At 38.2% G+C, this 19644-nt stretch overlaps 1 long non-coding RNA gene across 1 annotated transcript; it reads left to right on the top strand.

Moving 5' to 3' along the window:
* Positions 1-326: 326 nt before the first annotated feature.
* Positions 327-11510, top strand: LOC116960808. Its single transcript, XR_004406596.2, has 3 exons — positions 327-472; positions 4375-4485; positions 9925-11510. It is a non-coding gene; the product is annotated as an uncharacterized LOC116960808 (long non-coding RNA).
* Positions 11511-19644: the final 8134 nt, after the last annotated feature.

Below are 19644 nucleotides of genomic sequence, written 5' to 3'. Positions count from 1 at the left end.
CTCAAACTCTTCTTTCAAGATCTGGGGAAGAAGGAAGCAGAGTAGTTTCTTGCATAAGTAAGGCAAAAGCAAAATGGAGGCAGAAATCCAGCACTGGATGGCAGAAGTCTCCTAAAAGATAATTCTTGTCAGCATCATTTTTATAGTAATTTGAACTTCTAGCATCAGAATATCTTACCTGATGGCTGGATTTCACACTCTGCCTTTCCTGCTCACCTATTTACATTTATTTTGGCATGCAACAGTCTCTAACAATTTCAAACCATATACAGTGCTGTGTATCAGTGCTGTAACACATGAGACAAGCAAAGACAGCTACTTGTCTCACCAGCCTGAAAGCAAACCTGGTAGCAGCCACCACTTTCACTGCTGTGAAAAAGAGCAAGAATAGCACTGAGCAGTGCCGGACTCTGCAGGACAGGCTGCCTCTTCTCCCAGGTGGCACAGGCTCTGATACCCTTCCAGACAAAAGGTATTTATTTCATATGCATCTTTTAAGGGAAGGAGTAGCTGTTAAATCCTTTGGAGAACATATGATAAAGCCTGAGATTCAAGCAGAAAGGGAAATTGGGGAATGAAGATGTATTAGAAATAATAATAAAAATTTATTTTTTAAAAGATCTTACTGTATACATCAGACTGATTTACTGCTGTTAAATAATCGGTGTTCTTACAGGTTTTCTTTATTATTTTATTTCCTACAGCAACAAGACCTTTATATTGAAATTCTGCTGCTATTTGTGTCAGCTCATGATGTTTTGATGATTTGGAAATTCAGTCTCAGTATAAAACTAGTGTTTTGAGGCTCTGATTTAGGTATGGATCTCATCTGTCAGGGGTCCTGGAAAGTCTGCACCAGTTCAGGCAGACAAGAGTTAACAGAAGAATGCCTGGTGATTTAAAGGGGATTCTGAATCAACTTGCACTGCCTGAGGTAATAACAGTGCCTTTGGGGGCAGATGAGATAGAAAATATAATGCCTTGAATTTAGGTGGTTGGTACCACAGGGACACAAGGGTGCAGAGGAGAGGGAGGTCTTAAATTATTTGCTTTTTCACTGTATGTAAATCTTGTAATTCTTTTTTATCCTCAAAGGATATATCCATAATTTAGATTTCTAAAGCCCAAAGTTAACATCTGCAATACATACATTTAAATAGTGCAAATAAATTATGCAGAGGATAGGGATGTGTAGGTGTAAGTCCAAAAGGAACCTTAGCAATATTGTTGTCTTGGCATTTATAAATCTTGGATTAGGAGAATTGAAAATTTACTGGCTACCCAAAATTCAAACCTGTCATCACTGCTTACTCTATTTTCATTTGACTGAGTGCTGGTATGAAGGTAATTAGTACTTGATATGCTTCTTTGTACTTGCTAGCCATAAAGTCTCCCATTGGTTTTACAGTCTTCTCTCTATCTTAATTTTATCTCATTAATATTAATTCATATCCTCTGTAAATATGCAGAACCATGGAAATCTAGAAATTAAGGCAGGAAGTAGTCCCTGAAGCACACCTTGGATGCCCTGGCAAATGGGGATAAGATGTCTCTAAAGGATTGGAAGAAGGTTAACCCCTCATTCACATAAGGGTGATATTCAAAGAGCAGGAGGTTGCAGCTACTGAGGGAAAAACAAACAAACAAACAAACAAAACCAAAAAACTTTGCAAATATCTTCCTGTTTTGCTGAGAATGAATGATTTATTCAACCTTCCATCTGTAATTGTCCCTCTTGTGTACTTCTGACCAAAGAATAACTCATAGTCATGTAAGGCAAATAAATGCTAGAACAAACTCAAAATTGATGTCTATAAAAAACCATTTTCCTACAATTTTCCTACAGTTACCTGGTAAAGTGGTTGCTACAGTTTAATGTTTCATTGACCCACAGGAAAAAGAGATTGAAGGCTACATAAATGGGTCAAACCCATCACTCCAGGATGGAAAAGTTTTCTAAGTAGTAAAATAAATTATCCCAGGCACAGCTCTGTTCTGTCCTGCACAGATTATTACAGGTATCCATCCTAGCTAGACTTATATCAAATCAAAGCAAAAACTAAGTGCATAAGAAATGCCACATTGCACCGGACAGGTCATCCTCCCAGCCCAGCACTTGGTCTGTGGTAACAGGGTACACTGGTGAGAGGATGCCTGGGTATTCTCTGCTGTTGGTTGCCTTCACGCTCTCCCAGCATCCACAGCTGTTGCTGTCGGGATGGAGGAGGGCACAACCCTTCCTGTTTCTTGTTATAAACCTGTTGTTCATGAATGTGCGTAATGCCTCTCTGATTCTGCTGATATGGCCTGCCCCATCTCCTCTTCTGGCAACAAATTCCAGATATTCGCTAACCCCTGGGTAAGGAAGTACTTCCTTTAACTGCTTCAAGTAATCATTTTAAGAACTATCCCTAGCACTGAAGTGGTATGTTCATTTGCTATACATTTTTTGCTATACGTTTTCTATATTCACCACCTCCTAGAGTTTGTAAATCTCAGTCCTACCCCTTCTCAGCCTCATACTGTTTAAAACAGGAGTGACACACCAGCCTTCCTAGTGCCTCCTCATACAGCAGCAGTTACAACCCCAACACCTGTTCGGTTGCCTTTCCTCTTGCCTCCTCTTAGCTCTGTCCTGCCCGAAAGGTGGACACCGTAATAGCACCAAAGTCATGCACCCATCACAGGTCTGCACATGAGTGCAATGATTTCTTCTGTCTTTTTCCGCTATCTTTTCTGCTGAGCAGACTCTGCAAAAGGTACTGCATATCACCCATTTAAACTGACTGCAAACCCAAATAATTTTATGCAATTATTCCATGTCCTTCCTTCTGCTTCCTAATTCTCTTTTCCGCCCAAAGCATGAGCAAAATGGTAGTTTTTACAGCAGATCATAATATTTTTAAGGCAAGGACAATGCATGCAGAAAACACATGAATCTTTTTTACTGGATTAGAACCATTTCCATGCTTACCATTAGATCTTTCCCTGAAAATGACTGTTTAAATGTAGATTTCTTATGATCTAGCTCCAATGCTGTCAAGACAGAGCTGTACAAGCAGGCCTTAATACAATTTGCCATTCAGGGTCTAAAGGTAGAACAGATCATTAATTTTCATAAAAGCAAGCAAAGATTCAAACACCCAGAAGGGAAATACTTAAGTGCATTCTCAATATCACGTACTTTATTTAAATATTAGCTAGAATAAAGGCTTAAATGAGTTACACTGGCCACAAAGTCATTACCAATACCAATGTCCATTAATTACATCTTCAACTCATCCTTAAACTTTTTAATTAGAGATGACTATTTCTAAAGCATTTTTGTCTGAAAGACTATTCTCTGTTTATGTCAATTGAAGAGAGATTACAAAATGACATATGTAAGGAGTAAAATCTAAAAGCAGAACATAGTATCTTTCAAAAGTCATCACACAAAATTATTAACAGTAATTAATAATTTTTGGATACCCAGCCCACTTGGGTTTTCAAGTCTTATTTTCAGTGCTTTACATATGTACATGAAAATCTAAATGTATGCTTTAAAGGAAACAAAAGAAAAAAGTTACGTGCCATGGGTTAATACATCAGAGCCATCTACAACCATCGAAGAACTGTGACCAATTAACAGTAAATAGCAAACATAAAATCCAGGATGAAACAACTAAAATAAGTTTGTTAACTAGAAAACTTGAAGTTAGATTCATTATTACAAAGATAGACAGCAACTGCATCTAATAAAATATGAAAGGAATACATTGCCATAAATGTGTGTTGTGAGTTATCGCTATGGCAAGATGCAATGAAATATGACAATGTGTCACAGCCTTTACTGGAAAGTCAAAAAGCAGAAAATTAATCACAATATAACCTGAATCGTCTAGATCCTCTTCAGTTTCTCATTCAACCAGAGAGGGCCTCATAACCAAAGTAAGGCTTTCACTTTCCTACAATTAAAAGAAACATATTTTATTTCTCACTTGCAGCTTATCTGAAATCTGCAAGAATGACTATTGATACAATGGTGACCAAATGATAGAAGCTAAGGTGCGACTATTAGAATCTCCTTTCTGCATGTAATTGGGCATTGCTATCAGGAAGAATAAACAGGCTGTACTTTTCCAATTCAAATGTAATGAGACTTGTCCATGCTTCAGTCATGAACCTACCTATAATATTTACTGAAACAATGTGCATGCCAACGAATTAAAAGCCAACAAAGGTTTATCTATCAGCATCCTATTATTGTTAGGTTTTTTGAGGGTTTTTTGTGGGGTTGGATTTTTTTTTCTTTGCTTGTTTCGGGTTTGGGTTTTTTTTTTTTTGTTTTTGCTTTTCTTTTTTTTTAAAAAAAACCTTCTTCCTTCTCTCTAGGTTCTTCATCAATATTAAAGAAATTGTTTCAGCAAATACTAAACCAAGCAGTCTCATGATTCTGCAGATTTGATAAATGAATAAATCTTTGCATAGGCAGAGACTAACAAGGTCAGTTCTAATAATCTTTTCATTACTGTGTAAAACACCCTTCCATAAAGGCTGACAACATTGTGTGGGAGTGGTTCATCTGACACTTTCCATCAGATTGAGGTCCAGACTGATTTTTTTTGGCCATGCAGGCCCCTTACCAATGCTTCTTCTCAGAACATCTCTAGATAAAACAGGTCCCTAGCACTCTTTCTGCTCTCAAATTTCTTCACCTGCCCTATACTATTACTGTTCTCCCATTTTATTTTTACTGTTCCTATTTTGCTATGTGCCTCTGTTGTGAGGAGTAAATACTTTTTCTTTAGTCTTCCAACACTATACTTAATGCCACACTAATGCTCCTACCAGTAATCTGCGTACACTAAGAACATAATTTCTCATGTCTTTTCAGATTGGAGCTCCAAAAGGATGTCCTTTCTCTCTCTGGGAATAAGACAATACTGGCATAATTTTTTTACCTGTCCTGCTGAAATATAGACAGTAATGTGTCAGACATGAACACTAAGCTTGACCACAATTGAGAGCTTCTTGCAAGCAGAGATATACCTTTGAAACTCTGTGGCAAGCAGACTGTAGTCCTTTGGTACTTGGTAGATTTACAATAACTACAAATATATTCTAGTCACAACCAGTCATGTATCTTTCCCCATTCTTCCTGAAACATCTGTCTTTTCATACTAAGGTATGGTTTTAATAAATATAGAGGAAGATTTTATATTTCTGCATGGATACTCAGTGAGAATATTTAGCTGATGAGGGCTACAGAGGTCACACCTCATTGGTGTTTCAATATTTCTCTGTGCTACATTAATATATTTACAATATTTTTTTCCCTCTATGTTTCAGGTTTTGTTAATACTTTTCTATCTCAGACAATTTAAACAAAAAACCTAAATAGTATTTCAGACCTCTAAGATTTATGACAGCTATGGTACCGTGCACTTATTGACATGCATTTCTGAGCTAATTGAGGAAATAGACATAGCATATCCATTAATAAAATTTATACACCTTAATGAAGACTGATAAAAAAAACAATAAAATACCTCAAATACCCCTACAAGCTGCATTAAGGCCAGTATTTCTATATCAATTAATACAGCTACTGAAATTTCTTCCTAGGTATCAACCAATGTCATATGTTTAAATTACACTCAAAATCTTGCCCTCTCCTCTTTGTCACTGAGAAAATGCTAAGGGCTTTTTTCTTTCATTTTGATTAACAGTTTCAGTTGTGAACAGCAGTGTAAAATATCTTTTTATATATATATATAATATATATATAGAGAGAGGTTAATTCTAGAACTACTATTAAGTAAGATTTTGAAATTTTCAGCCCCTCTATTACAAGAATCAGAATTTTTAGGATTCTGTTTCATAACAGCATGCCATAATTCTCTTACTCATTTGAGACATCTGCTACTTACAGAGGAATAAAAATCCTTCTCTAATGAAACCTAAAAAAAACATTTCTGCATATGCAAGATGGAATTCATTTAGACACATGAAGAAAGGTATGGCTTCCCTCCCTAAATAGTAATGATTTGTACAGAAAAATTTCTCCAGAACTACTAGCATAATATTTTTTCACAAAATAATTATGGAACTGATTCACTCTTGCAGTCTTCAGTCCCAAAATACATTGAAATCAACTGTCTTCAAAACTAGAATTATACCGCAATGAATCAGTCTTTACATATATTTAAAGCAATCTATTTCCAGATATATGTCCTTTTAATATTAAACACCCTCTACAAAGAGTGTGCTTCTGCACCTGAATATCAAACTACTCATGTATACTCTAACTAACCCTTAGAGATTTCCTTACCCATTTCTTTTTGTTTGTGCAAGACAGAAATAATGAAATACTGAAAAATTATATAAACCAATGAAAAGCAATGAAGAGCTCTGTTTTCTCATCTTCCCTTCCAAGGGCCTGTGAGTTCTTCTCTGCTCTTGGCTTCTCAGATTAGAATAAACCCCTTTCCTTGAGGGTCCCCTTCCTTGGTGAAATACTGTGGGGTGTTCCAATTGCACATTCTCTTCAGTGTCTTTCCATCTTGTGAGTACAGAGGGATTTCCAAACTAGAAGAGTTCTTATAATACATATTTTACATACTAAGAAAGTCTTTATGCTACTTATGTCTAAAGTGCTTAAAGGGTCAAGGAGCAAGACAGCACCTTCTACTGATGAGGACAGCCATTCTACAGAAAGGTGATTGGACTGAAGTTGAAGAATGGGCAGAAAGCATCAGAGGCAAAACTACCAAACTCAAATGCTACTACTGATTTTTCAGAGATCTCTCTCTCTGTATCTTGAAAAAAAAGTATTTTACATACCAGAAAGGAAAAGTAAGAGAGGGAGAAAATCTCTATCATTGCCTCTTCCAAAATACATTTTTAAAAGTACATAGAAATTACCACTAGACAACTGAGTATTTAGCAAATCCAGATGCATGACTTAAGTGAAGGAATTCGGCATCTAACATCATTAAATGTTACAAACAGATCACTTAAGCATGACAGTGCCTATTTCAAAAAGGATGCAATTAAAATATATGTACACAGACAGAAAGTAAGCACATGGGAGATGAACATAAGCAACAGTCTAAAATCTTTTGAGGTTTTATGAAGGATATTAGTAAAGCAGTGAGCTTGAATTTCTGCTTAATTTTTTTTTTTTTTTTTTGTGTAGACTTGCCAAGAGTAGCAATTACACAGTTTAAGAAATCAAGAATTATTTAAGAAATCAAGAATTCTATGGAAAAAAAAAAATAAAAAATCCCCACTGTTGAAAATGTTACTATCTAAAGACTGCTCATTCAAGCCATGCTTGAATTCACAGATAAATTCACTGATACATTGCAGCTCAGTGTCAGAACTGAAATTAAAATTCATCAATACATACATAGGAACATACAAATGGAGATCCATATTCGGATCTGTGTATTTGCCACTTTAAGCATGTCTCAAGATCCAGCCAGAAAATCTTTCTAGTTACCTAGTTTCACGTTTTGACCTCAACCATTCTAAAATGTATAAGTTCACCTTGTGTATTTCTCCTGCTAAAAGATTCTAGCCTTCAGCCATGCTAAGCTAGGATCGTAGGTGTTGCAGATATGCTTATATTTATTACTAAATTCCTCATAGTGCACTACTATTACCACTTTGTCTATTGTTCTCAGTGATACTACAGATATCTGCAGATGCCTTTTCGACTTTTAGCTGTCCATTGAAATAGGTTTAAAATGTAAGTAAAAAACATGTAGTCATCAATAACAACAATCAAATAACAAACAATAGTGACAACGTTTTCAGTATTTTTCAGAAAAAGCCATTGTCTGATTCCAACAAATGAATCCAAGACTTCACACAATTCTAAACTTATGTTAATTTGACATTAATCCAGATTTCTGATTTTTTTTTCTTTGAGCTTTTTAACAACATGTCCGTGACACTGACAAAATAGCCTTTTAGCCAAGAAAAGAACCTCCTTGACTGAAAAACTAACAGATCCGTAATTAGAGACAAAATTTGCAAAGATAAATTCAAATCAAAGATAAAATCCTGTTGGACCAGCAATTTTCCACCTTAACATTCATGCATTATTCCTTCCAATTTTCCAAGGAAATACATCCCAGTATATTTTCTGCTATTTTTCGGTTTTCCAGTTTTTTTTTTTTAGTTGCAGTCTATCAGATGAAGCACAGCAGAATCCATATTAAATATATCAACTCTTTACTGACTCCATAGATTAAACACTTAGACCAAAACTTTATGCAATCATATTACCTCTACTTTACGAAGCTTTTTTGCCAATAGGCATCTTATATTGACACAGATACTGGATTATGTGCTGCAGAAGATGGGACAAATCTGTTTTCTGTACAACCACAAAGATCATGATTGAGACTTAGCAGCCTCCATCTGAGTCTCTGCATTGCACTGAGAACACGCAGTATGGCCATCCTGTGATAATGGCTGCAATAACAGAGATTCACTTCCTATCTGCCTCCTCAGGCTCTTGTTATTGTCACTTACTGTCTAAACAGTAGCCATCAAGGACATACATGTCCTGAATTTAGATCAGACAAAATAACCAGTTAAAAATTTATTTAACATTAAGTGACAGAGCACACATGTAAAGCTGGTGAGGGTAGCCAGAAGAAATTAACAGTTAAAACTAACATCCAACATCACTTCCCCACTCCCCACAACTGCACAATAATATGAACACTAAAATAATTTATGAGTTCTATCTCTCTTGCTACACATATATATAAATATCATTAAAGTGCTAGGTCATTAGGCTCTGATTTCCATGGTCCTCAAATATCTATGAACGGTTGCTTGATGATTCAAGGCCTCCAACAGCTTACTGGTAATGAAAAGCACCAAGTGGGAAACTACAGCTCCTGCTGATGGGGCAGCCATGTCTAGAAATAAGCTGCCTGATTTTGCCCGCATTAAGACGACAGTAGGAGTTCAAGAGTATGGTGTGCGAAAGGAATTGAGGACCTCAGCCTGTAAGTGTGCAGTTTTGACAAATTGCAGTCTGCTGCATTACTACTGCTGCCCCGCTGTAAGAAGCTGGGTCCATACGACACTGATGATGCAGGACACATCCAAAATACACTCTGAAGTCTGCAAAATCCACAAAAATAACTCAAAAGAAATCTGGAGGCAGGATTTTTCTTTACTGTGATTCAAGTTAATCACTAAGTAGATACTACACAGAGCAGAGAGCATCTGATTTATTCATAGGAAAATGTTAGGACCTCTACTTTAAATTTCAGAAGTTCAAAATGAGTTTACTGCTCTATACAGGATATGTGATGCATAATAAAAATGTACAAGTGAACACCACATGGTATGGAAAACCCAGAAAAAACTAACTTTTTTTTAAAGTAATAGACACAGTCTTTGTTTGATATGCACAATGACAGTGTGAAATATCAAATAAAACAGTACCCCAAGAAACATGGTATCGATCAAATCCGAGACTTTAAAAGTAACAAATTCTGTTGCTAAGTAGACCTGCCTGATTTACAAGCAAACTGCATTAAAACAAAAAAAAGCACTAACGATTCAATGAAATTTGAAAATAAAAGCTTCATCAGCTGCTAAGCCAAATCAACATGAGTTGATGGCATTCAACAACAGATTTCCTTTCAGTTTGATGAAGGACTGCGTGCAGTCCTAGTGACTGATAAAACATACAAACAAGTCTGGGTTGTCTAAGTATAACACACTAAATTCAGTACCTATAAAGAAAATCTGTACCTAACCTGACTAAACTGTAGCATATATAAATGCAGAAGGTTGCTGAAGCAGGTCCTCTTGGAACACATTTCTGGGCATGTGAAGAAGGTACTGAAAACATCTAGCACAAATTTACCAAATGTTAAGTTATAGCTAACCAACCTGATTGCTTTCTAGGTGAAAATGAATGCATCTGGGGACAAACGGAGATCAAGACAGACTATTTATCTCAAATTTTTCAAAACTTTTGATACTCTCTCCCAAAACAGCTGTGTATCTGAATGTGGACATTACAGTCTCTATACATATACAACTACATGGATGGAAAATGGTGTGGTGGGCAGGCTCAGACGGCAGAGATTCACGGGTCATACTCTACCTGGAGGCAGCAAGCAGAACACGCTTGGGGCCTATCCTGGCATCCGTCCTCCTGCACATCTTCATCTATCACCTGGAGGAAAGAAACCATGGAGGCCACTCTCATCAGGAGTACATGTGATACCAAACTGGTGGTGGTGTCAGGGGCAGCAGTTGATATACTCAAGGGCAGGACTGCTGTTCAGAGGGACAGGCTGGAAGAATGGGCCAACAGGAACCCTGTGAAACTCAACAAGGACCAGTGCCAAGTCCTGCACCCGGGAAGGAGGAACCCCTCGCAAGGGCACAGCCTGCAGCTCTGTGGAAAAGGAAGATCAGGTCGTGGTAGACACCAGTTTGGATGCGGGTCAGCAGGGACCCCTGGCAGCAATGAAGGCCAACGGCATCCCAGGCTGCATGACCAGCAGCACAGCTGGTACATCAAGGGCGGTGAGTCTCAGGGCTTTTAAAACACCATCTAGAATACGGCATCCAAATCTGGGGCCTCCAATACAACTCAGCTGTCAGTAAATTGGAAGAAGTTCAGTGGAGGGCCACTGTGATGACTGGTGTCTGGAGCACTTGCCCTGTGAGGAGAGGCTGAGGAAGATAGGCTTGTTCAGCTTGGAGAACAGATGGCTTGTGGGGGAAGGAGTAGCAGAAGCCTGACAGTACCTATGATGAAGTTATTGAAGACACAGTCTGGTTCTTTGCAGTGCTGCATGGCAGGAGGATGAGAGTCAATGGGCATAAACAGCAACTACATTTAAGGAACAGATTTTCCATCCTGACCATAAATCTAGCAGTGTCAGAGGTTGTGTATTCTCCACCGTTGGATGCTTTCAAGACCCAACTGCATAAAGCTCTGAGCACTTGGTCTGATCTTATAGCTGACCTTTCTTTCAGATGGAGGTTGGTTTCGAAAATTCCTGAGGTCCTTTTCCAATCTGACCTGTTTTACATCTCTATAATTCAATGAATCAGCCATGTTAAGTAATATAGTCCTGAGCCTGAAGTCAGAGAGTAAATAATATTAAAAAGGCAAAACCACTCCAACCACGGGAAAGAGTAGCTCTTCAGATACTCCAAAGTTTAGCAGAAGAAGGACTACATCGTTCTACACGTCCTGAAGAGAGTGTTAAATTTAAATATAACTACCTAGAAGTTAGGCTTCTACACCAAGATAGTTACCTGCAGCCAGCGAGGCACCTCCAAGAAGTGTTTCCTGTTGTTAGTTCATTTAAAGGTATCACAATTAAGCACCAAAGAAGTGGTGTCTGTAGGTAACACTCCCACTGCAGCAACATGGCTGTGGTAACAACAGATATTTTCACCTTACATACAAGCAGCTGTGCTTTTGGGTCTTAGCTGGTTTTTGTACTTGAGAAAACATTCACTGTCGTGGTTTGGGCCTGGTTGGCAGCCAACCACAATGCAGCAGCTCTCTCTCCCTTCCCCTCCAGCAATGAGAAGGGACAGAGAGCCAGGCTTGGGGTTCAAGATAAGACTGGGATGGGGAAAAAATCACCCTTTATGGGCACGAGCAAAAGGCAGACTCGTTAGGGGAAGGGAAAAAAAGAATATACATTTATTACAGACACTAACAACACATAACAGAGTAGGACAGTGAGAAGCATTGCCACATCTTGGGAAAACCTTCCCTCCACCCCTCCCTTCTTCCCGGGCTCAGCTCTGCTCCCGATATCTCTACCTCCTCCCCCAGTGGCGCAGGGGCAGGGAATGGGGGGTGCAGTCAGTGCTGCCACTTCCTTCATCTTCGGTAAGGGGAGTGTCTGGAACTTGTTCCTCCTGCTCCATCATGGTCCCCCTCTCACAGGAGACAGTCCTCCACAAACTTTCTCCGACATGAGTCCCTCCCATGGGCCGCAGCGTTCCCCACACTGCTCCGTCATGGGTCACTAACTTCCTCCGACTGGATTCCCTCCCACGGCTGCAGCCCTTCCCGAGCTGCTCCGGCGTGGGACATCCCCTCATGCTGCAATCCTCCCCCCAGTGCTGAATTACAGCAGTGGGGCTACCTTTTCCCATGAGACCCCGGCCTTCTTCTGGCACAGAACCTTGATCAACTGAGCAGGAACCACAGGCCATAAATCAATGTCTGCTCCACTGTAGATCTTCACGGGTGGTGGGGGGGGCCGCCCTGCCATCTCACCACAGGATACAGGGGGGTCTCTGCTCCGGCACACCTCCCCCCTCCTTTCTTCTTCCGTTCCTCCACTGACCTTGGTGTTCACGCAGCTGCAGCAACTCCTCCTCACAAGTCCCACTGCACGTCACCACGTCCCTTCTTAAATACGTTATCGCAGAGGCGCAGCCGATTGGCTCAATTTCCCAAACAGAAGTGGAGCTGGCTTGGAGCTGGGGGAGCTTCGAGAAGCTTCTCACAGGGGGCTGCCCCGATAGCCCCCTCCCCTGCCACCAAAAAACTCCACCACTCACTCAACCCAGGACATTCACTTTCACAGATATTGCTATAGTATAACAGCTGGAAATTTTGCCTTAGCATTGTGACCTTTGTACAGAAAGGCATGTGTTATTGTGTTTGTAGAATGAAGCATCTGACTGCTATGTGCATGCATATGTATTACCATTAGAATGTCATTACTTTAATAGTTGCAGTATGACAACAGTCAGAAGGATTAGCAGGAGAAACCCCGCAATCATTTTCTTGGAGTTTATTTTAAATATTTTATTGTTAATAAGGTTGGAGGATAGTCTCCTACTAAATTAGCTAAAGAGTTTATGAGCCTTTGCAAGCCGTAAATGCATTAGTCTAGGTTGTTAATTCAAGATAGTGGTTTAGGCTTACTGGATCTACACAACAATAAAGCTTTGTTTTCTAAAAAAGTTAAACTTAGTATTTTCCAATATACTTCACATTCTGTCAGTCTTAAATGATTAATAAGGCTATTGTGTCTAGTTTATATTAAAATTTGCCTAATTCTGGAGAAAAACCCACATTGTTTTCTGAACTAAATCTAACACCTCTAACCTGATCACCCATTTAACATGAAAAGATAGCCTCTTAGTCAGAGATCCGTAACAATTCCATCCTTGACTGTGTTTATGGCTCACATGCAATCTGCCAGAAAGGACACTGAACAGACACCCAGATGTCTAAACAACAGATTTCTACAGAAGTACAAACCATTCTGACCACAGTAGGAGCCTCTCCAAAAAAATGTATTACTTGAAGTATGTTCTGTATACAGCATCAGTCTATATAGCCTTGATTTGGATTGTTATTTGTATGCCCTTGTGGGCATAGGAGCATGGAGAAGAGGTGGCATAGGCAGATTTTCACCTGAAGGCACAACCCCATTTAAGTTGTATATTTCTGTTACAGTGGTTTCTCAGTCTGCACATGCATACTAACTCTTTAATTCTCCAAACACTCTGTAAAGTTTTTGAGTTTTCTAATGTACCTGAACAGACGTGGTCTTCCATTTAGAAATTAAGACAATTGGATATTTCTGCCAATGTGCTTTGGGCACGCACCAACTCTGAAAACTGAGTTGTTACTATCCAGTGTCTGACTACAGAAGGACAAGACAAATAATTTTAGTCAGTTAACATTCATTTGCCTGTTGCATTCGGATAATTGTTGTTTGATCATGAAAAAGTGCTTGAAGAGACTTAAGAACAACATAAGCATTTCCTTTTTTCCTGAGTTCTGTCCAATGCTTTCTGCATTTTTGGATTTTGGGTTCTGGTGTTTGTTTTGTTTGTTGGTGTTTTAGTTGTTTTTTGGGTTGTTTTTTTTTTTGTTTGTTTTTGGGTTTTTTTTTGCATAATATGTCTCATATTTTGCACAATATCTGTTCAGTGGGAATAATCAAGTTAGTTCAGAACAACCTTAATATGACAGCTCAGCAGCTTCACAGATCCCCCAAACCCTGACAGCAACACAGTGCAAGGACTGGTCTGTCTTTCCTCCAATTTCTTACCTCCATATTTTTGTTTTTATTTTTTAAATTTGTCTAAAGCATGTTGCCTTTTCCAACTGTTTTCAATAAGTCTCTCCCTCCTTGCTGCACTGGTCCATGATATCTCTCCATTCATGGTAAATTTTCATATCTCACTTTACACATTAATTTGAGTACCAATTTGCATTAAGAAATTATTCAAAAGCTATGTTATTGCATAATGTCATTCCTATCATTTAAGTTAGCATAATCTTTCTAGTATTGAATTAGATTTCCAGTCAAAAATACTTCCTTATTCCTTGTATCTAGAGCGGATACTGGGGACCCTAGAAGCACTTCACTCACACCCAGCAAGGCTAACTGGTCTACACAGAGTGCCACACCATATCTAGAGCTGACAGCAGCTCACACACTACCATGTGTACTGAAGACACACCTTCCTTCAGCACATACTCAGACTGTATTACTGGAGTCCAGCCTCATTGATACCATATCATAAAATCCTAGAAAGTGCCAGTACAAAAAAAAAAAAAAAAAAAAAAAAAAAAAAATCACCTTTGAACAAGTCTGGGAAAAGCACAAAGTTGATTGAAATTTTTTGCCGGATTCAGAGGGCTTTTGGATCAAGACCTCTGAAGAGAAAAAGATTTTCAGCTTTGCTCTGCACCCACCCCCTAGGGTACAAAAAACATTTTTAGTGAAAAATGGACCAATGTTAATGACCACCACCAGTTAAAGAGAAAAAATACCAGACATACATGAACTCAGTCTCTCCAGTGTCATATCACTACCAGAAATCCTGATGAGATATTATGATCCCAATCAATACAGAAAAATACTTCTAAAGTATACTAGATGTGTGACATTTGAAGAGTCACTCTACTTCCCAGTCCTTTAGGAAAACTCTTTGAGATGCCTGGAAAGCTGGATATAAAAAACCCCAGCCATTATTCAACCAGAATTTCCAGAAGAGAGGGAATGAACTATTCTTCTCCCAGGTGTGGCAAAACTGGAGCACCAGGAGCCAAGGAAGTGCCAACGAGCCTCCATTCCCCAAAACTGGAGCCAACTGAAAAGGGACCAAGTGCGCTAATTACTATCCACAAGAAAAAAGGCTATTTTCTGTTTTTCCTTTTAGCCCTGAAGAATGGCCTTAAGGGGACTATCATTTATACCAGGTTTTTGCTGATAGCACAGAACTGTGCTGTCTTTGTTCTAGAAGCCAAAAAATTATTTTATTCTGTGTTCCCTTGACATCCAGGAACTAGATTAAATGACACATCGAAACAAGGGTTAGTCTGGTTTTATTACTGCTCTGTGTATATGTGTGTGTCTATGCACACAGTGGAGCAAATTAAAGTAAAAATGCCTAAGGCATTTTGGGTTTCAAGATCCTAAAATAACTAACTCACGAGTCTTTCTCTATCAGCCTTATTGTTACATTAAAAATACACTGTTCCCAGAATATTTCTGTGTCATTCAATAACATTGCATTTATAGCTGTATCTCTCCCTTTTCATTTCTTTATGCCCATGGTTGCCTTTCTGTTTCTCCATAGCCTGCAATATCCCTCCAAGGAGCAAAGCAAAAAAGTTTTATATTGCTCAGGAAAATGAATCCATCTCCTGAATCCCAGTTGCAATACAAGAGAGCAGTCTCACTGAACCTCACCCCAAGGAAGCTACTTCACTTGCAAATTCCTCCAAGCAATGAGAGGAAAAATAAGAGCCAGTAATTCACAATAAAAATATTCACATTAAAGTGACAATTAGAAACATCCTATATAGACAACTCTCTAACAAGACAGAAAATAGTAAAGCTGAAGGAGAATTAGAGTGGAGAATAAAATGGCTGTGGAATATTAGTATTTCCTGACTGGGCTATGTTCTCAAATGTAACACTGAAATCAGTTTTATTTTCCTCGGAAGGATGCCTTCACTATCTTGCTTTTATATCACCAAGCTTTTTGTACTACAGATTTTGTACTAATTATTTTCAAGCTTATTCCTTTTCTTTATGGCTCCATATGTTCCCTCCAGTTCCATATGCCTCAGGCCTAGGGCTGCTCACCTGAAGCCTGCATTCTGGAGGCTACGTACCTTTCTGGTCCCCATGGCTTTGTCCCTGAAGTGATGTTTATTGTATACATCAGGTTCTATTTCTGTCTTTCACTTGTTAGGCATCTACAGAGATCTGATTATGTCTTACATTCCTACCTTCTCAGCAGCCACTTAAGGTTACATATTCACACAAATAACTTAAGAAAATCAAAACCTGCTTCCAACAATCAGAGGATGCTGAATGAAAGCTTAGACCTAGAACTCTTTTTACTAGATATTACTTTTATGCTCTCTGGGGTTCTGTCAAGGAGAAAAAGATGGTCAAGACACCTCATGAATTAGAATTATTATTCTCATGAGAGGAAAAAAAAAAATAAATCAGTTTTGCCACCTGATAAGGAACAGATATTTGAAAAACAAAGCCACTTTTGAAATCCACAGCTTATAAATTTCTGTGTATGTGAAATTTTAATAAAATATTGTGTTTAGAGATTTATGATATGCTTTTCTGATTTCAGCTTTGGAGGAGGGCTGAGGTGAGGCAGGGGATGAAAGAAGTCGGTATAGGATATTAGCTCCACTATTTGAATTAATGTTTTTCTTGGCATAACCTGAAAGCCCTACACCAGCATTCAGTCTGAAAGGGTGATAAATAAAATCCATCTAATAAACAAACCCATCTAATGAAAGATTTGCTACACATAAAATTAAATTAGGCAGCTTGATTGTTTTCACAAAAAGTATGAACTGGTACACCTGTATTACTCAGAATCGCCTAACGGATTATGTTGATGAAATCTCAAACTCACAAAACAGCAATAGCCTCAACTCCACATGAAAAACACATCAACTGTTCTTCCTGCATTTTAACCAGGTACCAATTTAAGCCATTTATAGACTTTGTCTATAGACTAAACCATCTGATTTCTAGTTCATTTAATTAAATGTCTGTATTATCAAACCCTCCTGTGAATATGGTATTCATTATGATACAGGTTGTTTCAGATCGTGGACATTGGAAAACGAGTAAATCTTTGTATGCACCCATTTACATCTATACACCTTTACATCTATAGAGGGAGACAATGTATTTCCTGGGCTACCTATATGAAGACTGATGTATTTTTGATCTATTGTCCTGTGTCTTTTTGCTTCTCTTAAAGTATATCCATGAAGAAGTGAGCTATAAACCTCAGGGAGCCACAAGACTGGAGCTCTCAAACATGGGAAGTTGAGGATCTTGGGATGTCATTTATCCTGCAGCTGCTGGAAAGCAGAGCCCCAGATTTGCAGAGGCAGGGTCTGTTCATTCTGAAAATCCATCCTCACCTTGCTCAAGTTCAGGAAAACCTGAATAAAAAAAAAAAAAAAAAAATCAAAAATACACAGGCTCCAAACTCAGTAAGGAAGGAAGCTCCACTGGGACAGATATCCCAGCTTAATGACATCATTTATCAGTCTTTACTGCAATCCCTCCAAAGCAAGAAGCTTCTCTACTATCTTTTTGTTCAGCCTTTTTTTAAAAGAATAATCTCTAAAGCGTTGTCATCAGAAAATTATTCTGCATTTATGAGAGAATTACTGTTACACAGATTTATGTCACATCCTTAAAGCTTTTAGAATCAGAGACAGGAGTAGAAAAAAATTTCTCAGTATGAGAATTTTCAGCTTTATTTGTAGGACTTGTATTTGTAAAAGGCCTGAAGATGTTGACTATCTAATTTAATTGTCTGAGGGCAATAGTAGTTACTAAAGAAATCCCCAGATATATTTATTAAATATTGACAACTCCTTATGGGAAGTGTAATACAGTAAATGTCAAGATGAAGTGAATTCTGCATTTAACTGCATTTTACTTTCTGAAGAGAGTTCAGTTTGGATTCTCTACAGAGCTATACTTCCTACTTAGTAGGTATTTCCATAACATTACATGTGGATTAGAGCAATAAATCTGTAAAGTTTATTGACTTTTGGGGATCGTTTTATCAAAATATTTCCTCCCTTCTATAGGAAGTCCAAGTGTCTGATTACAAGTCTCCAGGAAGATGCTGAGAAGAGACAGGCAAGGTCTGAGCTCCCGAGTGCTGAAAATTCATAGAAGGTGCCTGCAATGATGTAATTGGATAAATGATACCTAAGCATCCATCTTATACCTAAGACAAATGATGTTTTAAACCCATATCAACACAAAGACACTGGGTATATTAAAAATATTAAGAGTTCTCTATGAACAAGTTAAATATCATGTGAGTGTAAGTGATCAAATAACAGAATTTCTGGACACTAATGGCACTTTTGGCCAAGTGAGAAGATTAACTCTTCTTAGAATAAAAACCTTCACATATCCAGCATACCTCAATGCACATGTATTTTGACCTGGTGCATGTTTATCTTTTCATTGTATATAATTCCACCTGACTGGGCTGCATCATTTAACAATTCCTTCTATGCATATTGTTCTAGAGTTCTTTGACCGTCCAGGGCTCTTCCAAAGTACCTTTAACTTTACATCCTATTTTTTACAGCTGAAAGATCTGAATGTGATTTGCTGGCTGTTTGTCAGCAAATTAAGTGACAATACCAAGACTAGACCTTACACTTGTATTTGGCAGACCAAAATTTCACTATAGATGATGAGAGTGATCTCTCTGACCCCTTTAATTCACTAGTCACAAAGAAAGTTTCCTGATATGCCAGATGTTTCTACTATCCTGTTATAGAAAGTAAAGTGCAAGAAACCAAATTAGACTTTCTTAAGAGGTTCCCAACCCTTATCTGGGAAGTGGCAACTGGTGATGTGTGCAATATTAATTATCTGCAAATATGAGGATAAAAAGGTTATTTTCAATTCATTATTATTATAATGCTTCAAATACCACATTATTTTCCCATATGCCCATAGCTATTCTTCTATTTCAACTATCACACACTTCCCCATCTACTGGGACATGTAGGTGCTCCTACACAGAGCAAAGCATGTAGATCAGACTATTAAGAACAAATCCCCTCATAGTTTCACTGTCACTTGAAGTAACTTCCTCTTCTATTGAGGTTATTGTATTATGCCTTGTACCATCCCATTCAGAACTTTATTTTCCTAAATCTCTCATTGATATGAATAGGATTTAGCATATGAACAGGAGATAAGAGGTCTGCTAATTGCAGTTATGCAATGAAAAAAAAATCTTATATACAGATTTTTGCTTCCTATAACAGCTTCATAAACTACAAACGACTACAGCTTATAGTGTGCGCAGTGCCATAACACGTAATGTATTTAGCACAGTAACTTGGAGGTGATCTTGGATTCCTCACCTCTATATATCTCACTACAGCAAAAAGCAGATTCTTTCATTCTCAAGCAATAAAAGACAAAGCTAAAGCAGTAAAAAATCAAGTATCAACAGTTGTCTCAGTTACAGTGATTACTATAGGAGGCAATGACGGAAACTGGAGTGATCCCAGTGTCACTGCACAGAGGTGCCATAGGTGGGTACAAATTAGGAGATATTAAATTGGCATCCTCAGAGATT

Source organism: Tyto alba, unplaced genomic scaffold (assembly GCF_018691265.1).
Source record: "Tyto alba isolate M040663 unplaced genomic scaffold, T.alba_DEE_v4.0 Super-Scaffold_16, whole genome shotgun sequence".
Lineage (NCBI taxonomy): Eukaryota > Metazoa > Chordata > Aves > Strigiformes > Tytonidae > Tyto > Tyto alba.
Note: the sequence above shows the minus strand (reverse complement) of the source record. Positions and strands in the feature narration are given on the sequence as shown.